General features: G+C 50.4%; 4 non-coding genes across 4 annotated transcripts; all 4 read left to right on the forward strand.

Moving 5' to 3' along the window:
• The first annotated feature begins 963 nt into the window (after nucleotides 1-963).
• trnaf-gaa (transfer RNA phenylalanine (anticodon GAA)) lies at nucleotides 964-1,036 on the forward strand. The gene has a single exon. It is a non-coding gene; the product is annotated as a tRNA-Phe (tRNA).
• A 3,689-nt stretch (nucleotides 1,037-4,725) lies between these two features.
• trnaf-gaa (transfer RNA phenylalanine (anticodon GAA)) lies at nucleotides 4,726-4,798 on the forward strand. The gene has a single exon. It is a non-coding gene; the product is annotated as a tRNA-Phe (tRNA).
• A 6,201-nt stretch (nucleotides 4,799-10,999) lies between these two features.
• On the forward strand, nucleotides 11,000-11,072 carry trnaf-gaa (transfer RNA phenylalanine (anticodon GAA)). Its single transcript has one exon. It is a non-coding gene; the product is annotated as a tRNA-Phe (tRNA).
• Nucleotides 11,073-14,761: 3,689 nt separating this feature from the next.
• On the forward strand, nucleotides 14,762-14,834 carry trnaf-gaa (transfer RNA phenylalanine (anticodon GAA)). The gene has a single exon. It is a non-coding gene; the product is annotated as a tRNA-Phe (tRNA).
• The last annotated feature ends 327 nt before the right edge of the window (nucleotides 14,835-15,161 follow it).

Consider the following 15,161-nt stretch of genomic DNA (forward strand, 5'->3'; position numbering starts at 1 on the left):
TCAAATGGACAAACCCTCAATCCTGCACCAATTCAAATTCTCCTACTGTTCATTGACCAACATCTGCGAACGCACAAAACAGTCTTTGAGTCAGCAACGCGTACATGGTGGCCTTTGCACTCTCTCTATCAAACACTCCCTCGCTCATAAGCTTGCTGACGGCCAGCTGTTCCAGCTTGCAAAAACTGGTGATCCCTGATCGCAATGGAAAGGTTGCAGGAGAGATGCTGACATGCGCATGGCCGCCTGACTTTAGGTTGATTTGAGCGTTCCAGAGGTGCGCCTCAGGAAATCGCTTTGGACTGTCCTTGTTTTCGACACAAGCGGTCACTTCAGAAATGATCGTGCAGAATGACGATGGAAAAGTATTCACAAACAGACTCGGTCGGGTAAACAGTCAGTGACTTGCATGCCGCTTTGGAGATGGTTGCAGAGAACTTGGGAATCCTCAAGCCTGCAGAGTAATAACTGAAGGTTTTAACAGTGGACGGACTGAAGCCGGAGCAGAGGCGATTTGTTCAAATTGTTCCGGTGCATCGGGTTGCTTGCAAAGCAGCTTAGACTGATACTGACCATTTGCAGACGGATGGCATCACGTGCAGCATTTCGAGAGGTAGAGGAGAGATGGGGTGAAGCTGGCGAGACATGTTGACGGTGAACGGAGCACGACGTGGAACTTGTCGAGGACTGGAGGGACCAGTTCCTCGTTGTGCATTTGACGAGCGAGTTGACCAGAGCCAAGCAGTCAATTTCAGAAATGATTGTGCAGAATGAACGACAGTGTAGATATAGACGGTATAAAGAGGCAGCGGCCGAAGCGAACTGTCCGCCGAGAAAACAGGGTGGGAAATTTTGCCGGAAGAAGTTGATGTTGTGAGGAGATTTGGAACAAATACGCTGGGCAAATCCCAAGTGAATGTGGCCGCGAGCAAAGTGCCTGAGCGCACAGAGCTGGCAGCAGCTGCCGAAATAGCTCAGTTGGGAGAGCGTTAGACTGAAGATCTAAAGGTCCCTGGTTCAATCCCGGGTTTCGGCAAGTGCAGGACTGCTTGCGCGCTCCCTCCTTTGTTTAGCTGTGATGGAGGCGAGTGAGTAAATGTGAAGCTCTGCACCTTTCCTTGCTGGCGCAAGGGTGGTTTGGATTGCTTCTCACCCTCCTTCTGCATGGTGCTCCTGCAGCGATGCTGTGCCTTTTGCTTCCAGTCTCATGGCACATTTCTTCTCATTGGCTCCGTAACGAGCATTCCAAAACAGTCAAATAATCAAATGGACAAACCCTCAATCCTGCACCAATTCAAATTCTCCTACTGTTCATTGACCAACATCTGCGAACGCACAAAACAGTCTTTGAGTCAGCAACGCGTACATGGTGGCCTTTGCACTCTCTCTATCAAACACTCCCTCGCTCATAAGCTTGCTGACGGCCAGCTGTTCCAGCTTGCAAAAACTGGTGATCCCTGATCGCAATGGAAAGGTTGCAGGAGAGATGCTGACATGCGCATGGCCGCCTGACTTTAGGTTGATTTGAGCGTTCCAGAGGTGCGCCTCAGGAAATCGCTTTGGACTGTCCTTGTTTTCGACACAAGCGGTCACTTCAGAAATGATCGTGCAGAATGACGATGGAAAAGTATTCACAAACAGACTCGGTCGGGTAAACAGTCAGTGACTTGCATGCCGCTTTGGAGATGGTTGCAGAGAACTTGGGAATCCTCAAGCCTGCAGAGTAATAACTGAAGGTTTTAACAGTGGACGGACTGAAGCCGGAGCAGAGGCGATTTGTTCAAATTGTTCCGGTGCATCGGGTTGCTTGCAAAGCAGCTTAGACTGATACTGACCATTTGCAGACGGATGGCATCACGTGCAGCATTTCGAGAGGTAGAGGAGAGATGGGGTGAAGCTGGCGAGACATGTTGACGGTGAACGGAGCACGACGTGGAACTTGTCGAGGACTGGAGGGACCAGTTCCTCGTTGTGCATTTGACGAGCGAGTTGACCAGAGCCAAGCAGTCAACTTCAGAAATGATTGTGCAGAATGAACGACAGTGTAGATATAGACGGTATAAAGAGGCAGCGGCCGAAGCGAACTGTCCGCCGAGAAAACAGGGTGGGAAATTTTGCCGGAAGAAGTTGATGTTGTGAGGAGATTTGGAACAAATACGCTGGGCAAATCCCAAGTGAATGTGGCCGCGAGCAAAGTGCCTGAGCGCGCTGAGCTGGCAGCAGCTGCCGAAATAGCTCAGTTGGGAGAGCGTTAGACTGAAGATCTAAAGGTCCCGGGTTTCGGCAAGTGCAGGACTGCTTGCGCGCTCCCTCCTTTGTTTAGCTGTGATGGAGGCGAGTGAATAAATGTGAAGCTCTGCACCTTTCCTTGCTGGCGAAAGGGTGGTTTGGATTGCTTCTCACCCTCCTTCTGCATGGTGCTCCTGCAGCGATGCTGTGCCTTTTGCTTCCAGTCTCATGGCACATTTCTTCTCATTGGCTCCGTAACGAGCATTCCAAAACAGTCAAATAATCAAATGGACAAACCCTCAATCCTGCACCAATTCAAATTCTCCTACTGTTCATTGACCAACATCTGCGAACGCACAAAACAGTCTTTGAGTCAGCAACGCGTACATGGTGGCCGTTGCACTCTCTCTATCAAACACTCCCTCGCTCATAAGCTTGCTGACGGCCAGCTGTTCCAGCTTGCAAAAACTGGTGATCCCTGATCGCAATGGAAAGGTTGCAGGAGAGATGCTGACATGCGCATGGCCGCCTGACTTTAGGTTGATTTGAGCGTTCCAGAGGTGCGCCTCAGGAAATCGCTTTGGACTGTCCTTGTTTTCGACACAAGCGGTCACTTCAGAAATGATCGTGCAGAATGACGATGGAAAAGTATTCACAAACAGACTCGGTCGGGTAAACAGTCAGTGACTTGCATGCCGCTTTGGAGATGGTTGCAGAGAACGTGGGAATCCTCAAGCCTGCAGAGTAATAACTGAAGGTTTTAACAGTGGACGGACTGAAGCCGGAGCAGAGGCGATTTGTTCAAATTGTTCCGGTGCATCGGGTTGCTTGCAAAGCAGCTTAGACTGATACTGACCATTTGCAGACGGATGGCATCACGTGCAGCATTTCGAGAGGTAGAGGAGAGATGGGGTGAAGCTGGCGAGACATGTTGACGGTGAACGGAGCACGACGTGGAACTTGTCGAGGACTGGAGGGACCAGTTCCTCGTTGTGCATTTGACGAGCGAGTTGACCAGAGCCAAGCAGTCAACTTCAGAAATGATTGTGCAGAATGAACGACAGTGTAGATATAGACGGTATAAAGAGGCAGCGGCCGAAGCGAACTGTCCGCCGAGAAAACAGGGTGGGAAATTTTGCCGGAAGAAGTTGATGTTGTGAGGAGATTTGGAACAAATACGCTGGGCAAATCCCAAGTGAATGTGGTCGCGAGCAAAGTGCCTGAGCGCGCTGAGCTGGCAGCAGCTGCCGAAATAGCTCAGTTGGGAGAGCGTTAGACTGAAGATCTAAAGGTCCCGGGTTTCGGCAAGTGCAGGACTGCTTGCGCGCTCCCTCCTTTGTTTAGCTGTGATGGAGGCGAGTGAATAAATGTGAAGCTCTGCACCTTTCCTTGCTGGCGAAAGGGTGGTTTGGATTGCTTCTCACCCTCCTTCTGCATGGTGCTCCTGCAGCGATGCTGTGCCTTTTGCTTCCAGTCTCATGGCACATTTCTTCTCATTGGCTCCGTAACGAGCATTCCAAAACAGTCAAATAATCAAATGGACAAACCCTCAATCCTGCACCAATTCAAATTCTCCTACTGTTCATTGACCAACATCTGCGAACGCACAAAACAGTCTTTGAGTCAGCAACGCGTACATGGTGGCCTTTGCACTCTCTCTATCAAACACTCCCTCGCTCATAAGCTTGCTGACGGCCAGCTGTTCCAGCTTGCAAAAACTGGTGATCCCTGATCGCAATGGAAAGGTTGCAGGAGAGATGCTGACATGCGCATGGCCGCCTGACTTTAGGTTGATTTGAGCGTTCCAGAGGTGCGCCTCAGGAAATCGCTTTGGACTGTCCTTGTTTTCGACACAAGCGGTCACTTCAGAAATGATCGTGCAGAATGACGATGGAAAAGTATTCACAAACAGACTCGGTCGGGTAAACAGTCAGTGACTTGCATGCCGCTTTGGAGATGGTTGCAGAGAACTTGGGAATCCTCAAGCCTTCAGAGTAATAACTGAAGGTTTTAACAGTGGACGGACTGAAGCCGGAGCAGAGGCGATTTGTTCAAATTGTTCCGGTGCATCGGGTTGCTTGCAAAGCAGCTTAGACTGATACTGACCATTTGCAGACGGATGGCATCACGTGCAGCATTTCGAGAGGTAGAGGAGAGATGGGGTGAAGCTGGCGAGACATGTTGACGGTGAACGGAGCACGACGTGGAACTTGTCGAGGACTGGAGGGACCAGTTCCTCGTTGTGCATTTGACGAGCGAGTTGACCAGAGCCAAGCAGTCAATTTCAGAAATGATTGTGCAGAATGAACGACAGTGTAGATATAGACGGTATAAAGAGGCAGTGGCCGAAGCGAACTGTCCGCCGAGAAAACAGGGTGGGAAATTTTGCCGGAAGAAGTTGATGTTGTGAGGAGATTTGGAACAAATACGCTGGGCAAATCCCAAGTGAATGTGGCCGCGAGCAAAGTGCCTGAGCGCACAGAGCTGGCAGCAGCTGCCGAAATAGCTCAGTTGGGAGAGCGTTAGACTGAAGATCTAAAGGTCCCTGGTTCAATCCCGGGTTTCGGCAAGTGCAGGACTGCTTGCGCGCTCCCTCCTTTGTTTAGCTGTGATGGAGGCGAGTGAGTAAATGTGAAGCTCTGCACCTTTCCTTGCTGGCGCAAGGGTGGTTTGGATTGCTTCTCACCCTCCTTCTGCATGGTGCTCCTGCAGCGATGCTGTGCCTTTTGCTTCCAGTCTCATGGCACATTTCTTCTCATTGGCTCCGTAACGAGCATTCCAAAACAGTCAAATAATCAAATGGACAAACCCTCAATCCTGCACCAATTCAAATTCTCCTACTGTTCATTGACCAACATCTGCGAACGCACAAAACAGTCTTTGAGTCAGCAACGCGTACATGGTGGCCTTTGCACTCTCTCTATCAAACACTCCCTCGCTCATAAGCTTGCTGACGGCCAACTGTTCCAGCTTGCAAAAACTGGTGATCCCTGATCGCAATGGAAAGGTTGCAGGAGAGATGCTGACATGCGCATGGCCGCCTGACTTTAGGTTGATTTGAGCGTTCCAGAGGTGCGCCTCAGGAAATCGCTTTGGACTGTCCTTGTTTTCGACACAAGCGGTCACTTCAGAAATGATCGTGCAGAATGACGATGGAAAAGTATTCACAAACAGACTCGGTCGGGTAAACAGTCAGTGACTTGCATGCCGCTTAGGAGATGGTTGCAGAGAACTTGGGAATCCTCAAGCCTGCAGAGTAATAACTGAAGGTTTTAACAGTGGACGGACTGAAGCCGGAGCAGAGGCGATTTGTTCAAATTGTTCCGGTGCATCGGGTTGCTTGCAAAGCAGCTTAGACTGATACTGACCATTTGCAGACGGATGGCATCACGTGCAGCATTTCGAGAGGTAGAGGAGAGATGGGGTGAAGCTGGCGAGACATGTTGACGGTGAACGGAGCACGACGTGGAACTTGTCGAGGACTGGAGGGACCAGTTCCTCGTTGTGCATTTGACGAGCGAGTTGACCAGAGCCAAGCAGTCAACTTCAGAAATGATTGTGCAGAATGAACGACAGTGTAGATATAGACGGTATAAAGAGGCAGCGGCCGAAGCGAACTGTCCGCCGAGAAAACAGGGTGGGAAATTTTGCCGGAAGAAGTTGATGTTGTGAGGAGATTTGGAACAAATACGCTGGGCAAATCCCAAGTGAATGTGGTCGCGAGCAAAGTGCCTGAGCGCGCTGAGCTGGCAGCAGCTGCCGAAATAGCTCAGTTGGGAGAGCGTTAGACTGAAGATCTAAAGGTCCCGGGTTTCGGCAAGTGCAGGACTGCTTGCGCGCTCCCTCCTTTGTTTAGCTGTGATGGAGGCGAGTGAGTAAATGTGAAGCTCTGCACCTTTCCTTGCTGGCGCAAGGGTGGTTTGGATTGCTTCTCACCCTCCTTCTGCATGGTGCTCCTGCAGCGATGCTGTGCCTTTTGCTTCCAGTCTCATGGCACATTTCTTCTCATTGGCTCCGTAACGAGCATTCCAAAACAGTCAAATAATCAAATGGACAAACCCTCAATCCTGCACCAATTCAAATTCTCCTACTGTTCATTGACCAACATCTGCGAACGCACAAAACAGTCTTTGAGTCAGCAACGCGTACATGGTGGCCTTTGCACTCTCTCTATCAAACACTCCCTCGCTCATAAGCTTGCTGACGGCCAACTGTTCCAGCTTGCAAAAACTGGTGATCCCTGATCGCAATGGAAAGGTTGCAGGAGAGATGCTGACATGCGCATGGCCGCCTGACTTTAGGTTGATTTGAGCGTTCCAGAGGTGCGCCTCAGGAAATCGCTTTGGACTGTCCTTGTTTTCGACACAAGCGGTCACTTCAGAAATGATCGTGCAGAATGACGATGGAAAAGTATTCACAAACAGACTCGGTCGGGTAAACAGTCAGTGACTTGCATGCCGCTTAGGAGATGGTTGCAGAGAACTTGGGAATCCTCAAGCCTGCAGAGTAATAACTGAAGGTTTTAACAGTGGACGGACTGAAGCCGGAGCAGAGGCGATTTGTTCAAATTGTTCCGGTGCATCGGGTTGCTTGCAAAGCAGCTTAGACTGATACTGACCATTTGCAGACGGATGGCATCACGTGCAGCATTTCGAGAGGTAGAGGAGAGATGGGGTGAAGCTGGCGAGACATGTTGACGGTGAACGGAGCACGACGTGGAACTTGTCGAGGACTGGAGGGACCAGTTCCTCGTTGTGCATTTGACGAGCGAGTTGACCAGAGCCAAGCAGTCAATTTCAGAAATGATTGTGCAGAATGAACGACAGTGTAGATATAGACGGTATAAAGAGGCAGCGGCCGAAGCGAACTGTCCGCCGAGAAAACAGGGTGGGAAATTTTGCCGGAAGAAGTTGATGTTGTGAGGAGATTTGGAACAAATACGCTGGGCAAATCCCAAGTGAATGTGGCCGCGAGCAAAGTGCCTGAGCGCGCTGGGCAGGCAGCAGCCTCCGAAATAGCTCAGTTGGGAGAGCGTTAGACTGAAGATCTAAAGGTCCCTGGTTCAATCCCGGGTTTCGGCAAGTGCAGGACTGCTTGCGCGCTCCCTCCTTTGTTTAGCTGTGATGGAGGCGAGTGAGTAAATGTGAAGCTCTGCACCTTTTCTTGCTGGCGCAAGGGTGGTTTGGATTGCTTCTCACCCTCCTTCTGCATGGTGCTCCTGCAGCGATGCTGTGCCTTTTGCTTCCAGTCTCATGGCACATTTCTTCTCATTGGCTCCGTAACGAGCATTCCAAAACAGTCAAATAATCAAATGGACAAACCCTCAATCCTGCACCAATTCAAATTCTCCTACTGTTCATTGACCAACATCTGCGAACGCACAAAACAGTCTTTGAGTCAGCAACGCGTACATGGTGGCCTTTGCACTCTCTCTATCAAACACTCCCTCGCTCATAAGCTTGCTGACGGCCAGCTGTTCCAGCTTGCAAAAACTGGTGATCCCTGATCGCAATGGAAAGGTTGCAGGAGAGATGCTGACATGCGCATGGCCGCCTGACTTTAGGTTGATTTGAGCGTTCCAGAGGTGCGCCTCAGGAAATCGCTTTGGACTGTCCTTGTTTTCGACACAAGCGGTCACTTCAGAAATGATCGTGCAGAATGACGATGGAAAAGTATTCACAAACAGACTCGGTCGGGTAAACAGTCAGTGACTTGCATGCCGCTTTGGAGATGGTTGCAGAGAACGTGGGAATCCTCAAGCCTGCAGAGTAATAACTGAAGGTTTTAACAGTGGACGGACTGAAGCCGGAGCAGAGGCGATTTGTTCAAATTGTTCCGGTGCATCGGGTTGCTTGCAAAGCAGCTTAGACTGATACTGAACATTTGCAGACGGATGGCATCACGTGCAGCATTTCGAGAGGTAGAGGAGAGATGGGGTGAAGCTGGCGAGACATGTTGACGGTGAACGGAGCACGACGTGGAACTTGTCGAGGACTGGAGGGACCAGTTCCTCGTTGTGCATTTGACGAGCGAGTTGACCAGAGCCAAGCAGTCAACTTCAGAAATGATTGTGCAGAATGAACGACAGTGTAGATATAGACGGTATAAAGAGGCAGCGGCCGAAGCGAACTGTCCGCCGAGAAAACAGGGTGGGAAATTTTGCCGGAAGAAGTTGATGTTGTGAGGAGATTTGGAACAAATACGCTGGGCAAATCCCAAGTGAATGTGGTCGCGAGCAAAGTGCCTGAGCGCGCTGAGCTGGCAGCAGCTGCCGAAATAGCTCAGTTGGGAGAGCGTTAGACTGAAGATCTAAAGGTCCCGGGTTTCGGCAAGTGCAGGACTGCTTGCGCGCTCCCTCCTTTGTTTAGCTGTGATGGAGGCGAGTGAATAAATGTGAAGCTCTGCACCTTTCCTTGCTGGCGAAAGGGTGGTTTGGATTGCTTCTCACCCTCCTTCTGCATGGTGCTCCTGCAGCGATGCTGTGCCTTTTGCTTCCAGTCTCATGGCACATTTCTTCTCATTGGCTCCGTAACGAGCATTCCAAAACAGTCAAATAATCAAATGGACAAACCCTCAATCCTGCACCAATTCAAATTCTCCTACTGTTCATTGACCAACATCTGCGAACGCACAAAACAGTCTTTGAGTCAGCAACGCGTACATGGTGGCCGTTGCACTCTCTCTATCAAACACTCCCTCGCTCATAAGCTTGCTGACGGCCAGCTGTTCCAGCTTGCAAAAACTGGTGATCCCTGATCGCAATGGAAAGGTTGCAGGAGAGATGCTGACATGCGCATGGCCGCCTGACTTTAGGTTGATTTGAGCGTTCCAGAGGTGCGCCTCAGGAAATCGCTTTGGACTGTCCTTGTTTTCGACACAAGCGGTCACTTCAGAAATGATCGTGCAGAATGACGATGGAAAAGTATTCACAAACAGACTCGGTCGGGTAAACAGTCAGTGACTTGCATGCCGCTTTGGAGATGGTTGCAGAGAACGTGGGAATCCTCAAGCCTGCAGAGTAATAACTGAAGGTTTTAACAGTGGACGGACTGAAGCCGGAGCAGAGGCGATTTGTTCAAATTGTTCCGGTGCATCGGGTTGCTTGCAAAGCAGCTTAGACTGATACTGACCATTTGCAGACGGATGGCATCACGTGCAGCATTTCGAGAGGTAGAGGAGAGATGGGGTGAAGCTGGTGAGACATGTTGACGGTGAACGGAGCACGACGTGGAACTTGTCGAGGACTGGAGGGACCAGTTCCTCGTTGTGCATTTGACGAGCGAGTTGACCAGAGCCAAGCAGTCAACTTCAGAAATGATTGTGCAGAATGAACGACAGTGTAGATATAGACGGTATAAAGAGGCAGCGGCCGAAGCGAACTGTCCGCCGAGAAAACAGGGTGGGAAATTTTGCCGGAAGAAGTTGATGTTGTGAGGAGATTTGGAACAAATACGCTGGGCAAATCCCAAGTGAATGTGGTCGCGAGCAAAGTGCCTGAGCGCGCTGAGCTGGCAGCAGCTGCCGAAATAGCTCAGTTGGGAGAGCGTTAGACTGAAGATCTAAAGGTCCCGGGTTTCGGCAAGTGCAGGACTGCTTGCGCGCTCCCTCCTTTGTTTAGCTGTGATGGAGGCGAGTGAGTAAATGTGAAGCTCTGCACCTTTCCTTGCTGGCGCAAGGGTGGTTTGGATTGCTTCTCACCCTCCTTCTGCATGGTGCTCCTGCAGCGATGCTGTGCCTTTTGCTTCCAGTCTCATGGCACATTTCTTCTCATTGGCTCCGTAACGAGCATTCCAAAACAGTCAAATAATCAAATGGACAAACCCTCAATCCTGCACCAATTCAAATTCTCCTACTGTTCATTGACTAACATCTGCGAACGCACAAAACAGTCTTTGAGTCAGCAACGCGTACATGGTGGCCTTTGCACTCTCTCTATCAAACACTCCCTCGCTCATAAGCTTGCTGACGGCCAGCTGTTCCAGCTTGCAAAAACTGGTGATCCCTGATCGCAATGGAAAGGTTGCAGGAGAGATGCTGACATGCGCATGGCCGCCTGACTTTAGGTTGATTTGAGCGTTCCAGAGGTGCGCCTCAGGAAATCGCTTTGGACTGTCCTTGTTTTCGACACAAGCGGTCACTTCAGAAATGATCGTGCAGAATGACGATGGAAAAGTATTCACAAACAGACTCGGTCGGGTAAACAGTCAGTGACTTGCATGCCGCTTTGGAGATGGTTGCAGAGAACTTGGGAATCCTCAAGCCTGCAGAGTAATAACTGAAGGTTTTAACAGTGGACGGACTGAAGCCGGAGCAGAGGCGATTTGTTCAAATTGTTCCGGTGCATCGGGTTGCTTGCAAAGCAGCTTAGACTGATACTGACCATTTGCAGACGGATGGCATCACGTGCAGCATTTCGAGAGGTAGAGGAGAGATGGGGTGAAGCTGGCGAGACATGTTGACGGTGAACGGAGCACGACGTGGAACTTGTCGAGGACTGGAGGGACCAGTTCCTCGTTGTGCATTTGACGAGCGAGTTGACCAGAGCCAAGCAGTCAATTTCAGAAATGATTGTGCAGAATGAACGACAGTGTAGATATAGACGGTATAAAGAGGCAGCGGCCGAAGCGAACTGTCCGCCGAGAAAACAGGGTGGGAAATTTTGCCGGAAGAAGTTGATGTTGTGAGGAGATTTGGAACAAATACGCTGGGCAAATCCCAAGTGAATGTGGCCGCGAGCAAAGTGCCTGAGCGCGCTGAGCTGGCAGCAGCTGCCGAAATAGCTCAGTTGGGAGAGCGTTAGACTGAAGATCTAAAGGTCCCTGGTTCAATCCCGGGTTTCGGCAAGTGCAGGACTGCTTGCGCGCTCCCTCCTTTGTTTAGCTGTGATGGAGGCGAGTGAGTAAATGAGAAGCTCTGCACCTTTTCTTGCTGGCGCAAGGGTGGTTTGGATTGCTTCTCACCCTCCTTCTGCATGGTGCTCCTGCAGCGATGCTGTGCCTTTTGCTTCCAGTCTCATGGCACATTTCTTCTCATTGGCTCCGTAACGAGCATTCCAAAACAGTCAAATAATCAAATGGACAAACCCTCAATCCTGCACCAATTCAAATTCTCCTACTGTTCATTGACCAACATCTGCGAACGCACAAAACAGTCTTTGAGTCAGCAACGCGTACATGGTGGCCTTTGCACTCTCTCTATCAAACACTCCCTCGCTCATAAGCTTGCTGACGGCCAACTGTTCCAGCTTGCAAAAACTGGTGATCCCTGATCGCAATGGAAAGGTTGCAGGAGAGATGCTGACATGCGCATGGCCGCCTGACTTTAGGTTGATTTGAGCGTTCCAGAGGTGCGCCTCAGGAAATCGCTTTGGACTGTCCTTGTTTTCGACACAAGCGGTCACTTCAGAAATGATCGTGCAGAATGACGATGGAAAAGTATTCACAAACAGACTCGGTCGGGTAAACAGTCAGTGACTTGCATGCCGCTTTGGAGATGGTTGCAGAGAACTTGGGAATCCTCAAGCCTGCAGAGTAATAACTGAAGGTTTTAACAGTGGACGGACTGAAGCCGGAGCAGAGGCGATTTGTTCAAATTGTTCCGGTGCATCGGGTTGCTTGCAAAGCAGCTTAGACTGATACTGACCATTTGCAGACGGATGGCATCACGTGCAGCATTTCGAGAGGTAGAGGAGAGATGGGGTGAAGCTGGCGAGACATGTTGACGGTGAACGGAGCACGACGTGGAACTTGTCGAGGACTGGAGGGACCAGTTCCTCGTTGTGCATTTGACGAGCGAGTTGACCAGAGCCAAGCAGTCAACTTCAGAAATGATTGTGCAGAATGAACGACAGTGTAGATATAGACGGTATAAAGAGGCAGCGGCCGAAGCGAACTGTCCGCCGAGAAAACAGGGTGGGAAATTTTGCCGGAAGAAGTTGATGTTGTGAGGAGATTTGGAACAAATACGCTGGGCAAATCCCAAGTGAATGTGGCCGCGAGCAAAGTGCCTGAGCGCGCTGAGCTGGCAGCAGCTGCCGAAATAGCTCAGTTGGGAGAGCGTTAGACTGAAGATCTAAAGGTCCCGGGTTTCGGCAAGTGCAGGACTGCTTGCGCGCTCCCTCCTTTGTTTAGCTGTGATGGAGGCGAGTGAATAAATGTGAAGCTCTGCACCTTTCCTTGCTGGCGAAAGGGTGGTTTGGATTGCTTCTCACCCTCCTTCTGCATGGTGCTCCTGCAGCGATGCTGTGCCTTTTGCTTCCAGTCTCATGGCACATTTCTTCTCATTGGCTCCGTAACGAGCATTCCAAAACAGTCAAATAATCAAATGGACAAACCCTCAATCCTGCACCAATTCAAATTCTCCTACTGTTCATTGACCAACATCTGCGAACGCACAAAACAGTCTTTGAGTCAGCAACGCGTACATGGTGGCCGTTGCACTCTCTCTATCAAACACTCCCTCGCTCATAAGCTTGCTGACGGCCAGCTGTTCCAGCTTGCAAAAACTGGTGATCCCTGATCGCAATGGAAAGGTTGCAGGAGAGATGCTGACATGCGCATGGCCGCCTGACTTTAGGTTGATTTGAGCGTTCCAGAGGTGCGCCTCAGGAAATCGCTTTGGACTGTCCTTGTTTTCGACACAAGCGGTCACTTCAGAAATGATCGTGCAGAATGACGATGGAAAAGTATTCACAAACAGACTCGGTCGGGTAAACAGTCAGTGACTTGCATGCCGCTTTGGAGATGGTTGCAGAGAACGTGGGAATCCTCAAGCCTGCAGAGTAATAACTGAAGGTTTTAACAGTGGACGGACTGAAGCCGGAGCAGAGGCGATTTGTTCAAATTGTTCCGGTGCATCGGGTTGCTTGCAAAGCAGCTTAGACTGATACTGACCATTTGCAGACGGATGGCATCACGTGCAGCATTTCGAGAGGTAGAGGAGAGATGGGGTGAAGCTGGCGAGACATGTTGACGGTGAACGGAGCACGACGTGGAACTTGTCGAGGACTGGAGGGACCAGTTCCTCGTTGTGCATTTGACGAGCGAGTTGACCAGAGCCAAGCAGTCAACTTCAGAAATGATTGTGCAGAATGAACGACAGTGTAGATATAGACGGTATAAAGAGGCAGCGGCCGAAGCGAACTGTCCGCCGAGAAAACAGGGTGGGAAATTTTGCCGGAAGAAGTTGATGTTGTGAGGAGATTTGGAACAAATACGCTGGGCAAATCCCAAGTGAATGTGGTCGCGAGCAAAGTGCCTGAGCGCGCTGAGCTGGCAGCAGCTGCCGAAATAGCTCAGTTGGGAGAGCGTTAGACTGAAGATCTAAAGGTCCCGGGTTTCGGCAAGTGCAGGACTGCTTGCGCGCTCCCTCCTTTGTTTAGCTGTGATGGAGGCGAGTGAATAAATGTGAAGCTCTGCACCTTTCCTTGCTGGCGAAAGGGTGGTTTGGATTGCTTCTCACCCTCCTTCTGCATGGTGCTCCTGCAGCGATGCTGTGCCTTTTGCTTCCAGTCTCATGGCACATTTCTTCTCATTGGCTCCGTAACGAGCATTCCAAAACAGTCAAATAATCAAATGGACAAACCCTCAATCCTGCACCAATTCAAATTCTCCTACTGTTCATTGACCAACATCTGCGAACGCACAAAACAGTCTTTGAGTCAGCAACGCGTACATGGTGGCCTTTGCACTCTCTCTATCAAACACTCCCTCGCTCATAAGCTTGCTGACGGCCAGCTGTTCCAGCTTGCAAAAACTGGTGATCCCTGATCGCAATGGAAAGGTTGCAGGAGAGATGCTGACATGCGCATGGCCGCCTGACTTTAGGTTGATTTGAGCGTTCCAGAGGTGCGCCTCAGGAAATCGCTTTGGACTGTCCTTGTTTTCGACACAAGCGGTCACTTCAGAAATGATCGTGCAGAATGACGATGGAAAAGTATTCACAAACAGACTCGGTCGGGTAAACAGTCAGTGACTTGCATGCCGCTTTGGAGATGGTTGCAGAGAACTTGGGAATCCTCAAGCCTTCAGAGTAATAACTGAAGGTTTTAACAGTGGACGGACTGAAGCCGGAGCAGAGGCGATTTGTTCAAATTGTTCCGGTGCATCGGGTTGCTTGCAAAGCAGCTTAGACTGATACTGACCATTTGCAGACGGATGGCATCACGTGCAGCATTTCGAGAGGTAGAGGAGAGATGGGGTGAAGCTGGCGAGACATGTTGACGGTGAACGGAGCACGACGTGGAACTTGTCGAGGACTGGAGGGACCAGTTCCTCGTTGTGCATTTGACGAGCGAGTTGACCAGAGCCAAGCAGTCAATTTCAGAAATGATTGTGCAGAATGAACGACAGTGTAGATATAGACGGTATAAAGAGGCAGCGGCCGAAGCGAACTGTCCGCCGAGAAAACAGGGTGGGAAATTTTGCCGGAAGAAGTTGATGTTGTGAGGAGATTTGGAACAAATACGCTGGGCAAATCCCAAGTGAATGTGGCCGCGAGCAAAGTGCCTGAGCGCACAGAGCTGGCCGCAGCTGCCGAAATAGCTCAGTTGGGAGAGCGTTAGACTGAAGATCTAAAGGTCCCTGGTTCAATCCCGGGTTTCGGCAAGTGCAGGACTGCTTGCGCGCTCCCTCCTTTGTTTAGCTGTGATGGAGGCGAGTGAATAAATGTGAAGCTCTGCACCTTTCCTTGCTGGCGAAAGGGTGGTTTGGATTGCTTCTCACCCTCCTTCTGCATGGTGCTCCTGCAGCGATGCTGTGCCTTTTGCTTCCAGTCTCATGGCACATTTCTTCTCATTGGCTCCGTAACGAGCATTCCAAAACAGTCAAATAATCAAATGGACAAACCCTCAATCCTGCACCAATTCAAATTCTCCTACTGTTCATTGACCAACATCTGCGAACGCACAAAACAGTCTTTGAGTCAGCAACGCG

Source organism: Chiloscyllium plagiosum, unplaced genomic scaffold, assembly GCF_037043375.1.
Source record: "Chiloscyllium plagiosum isolate Xiang-an unplaced genomic scaffold, Cpla_swu_hap1 HiC_scaffold_14, whole genome shotgun sequence".
Classification (NCBI taxonomy): Eukaryota; Metazoa; Chordata; class Chondrichthyes; order Orectolobiformes; family Hemiscylliidae; genus Chiloscyllium; species Chiloscyllium plagiosum.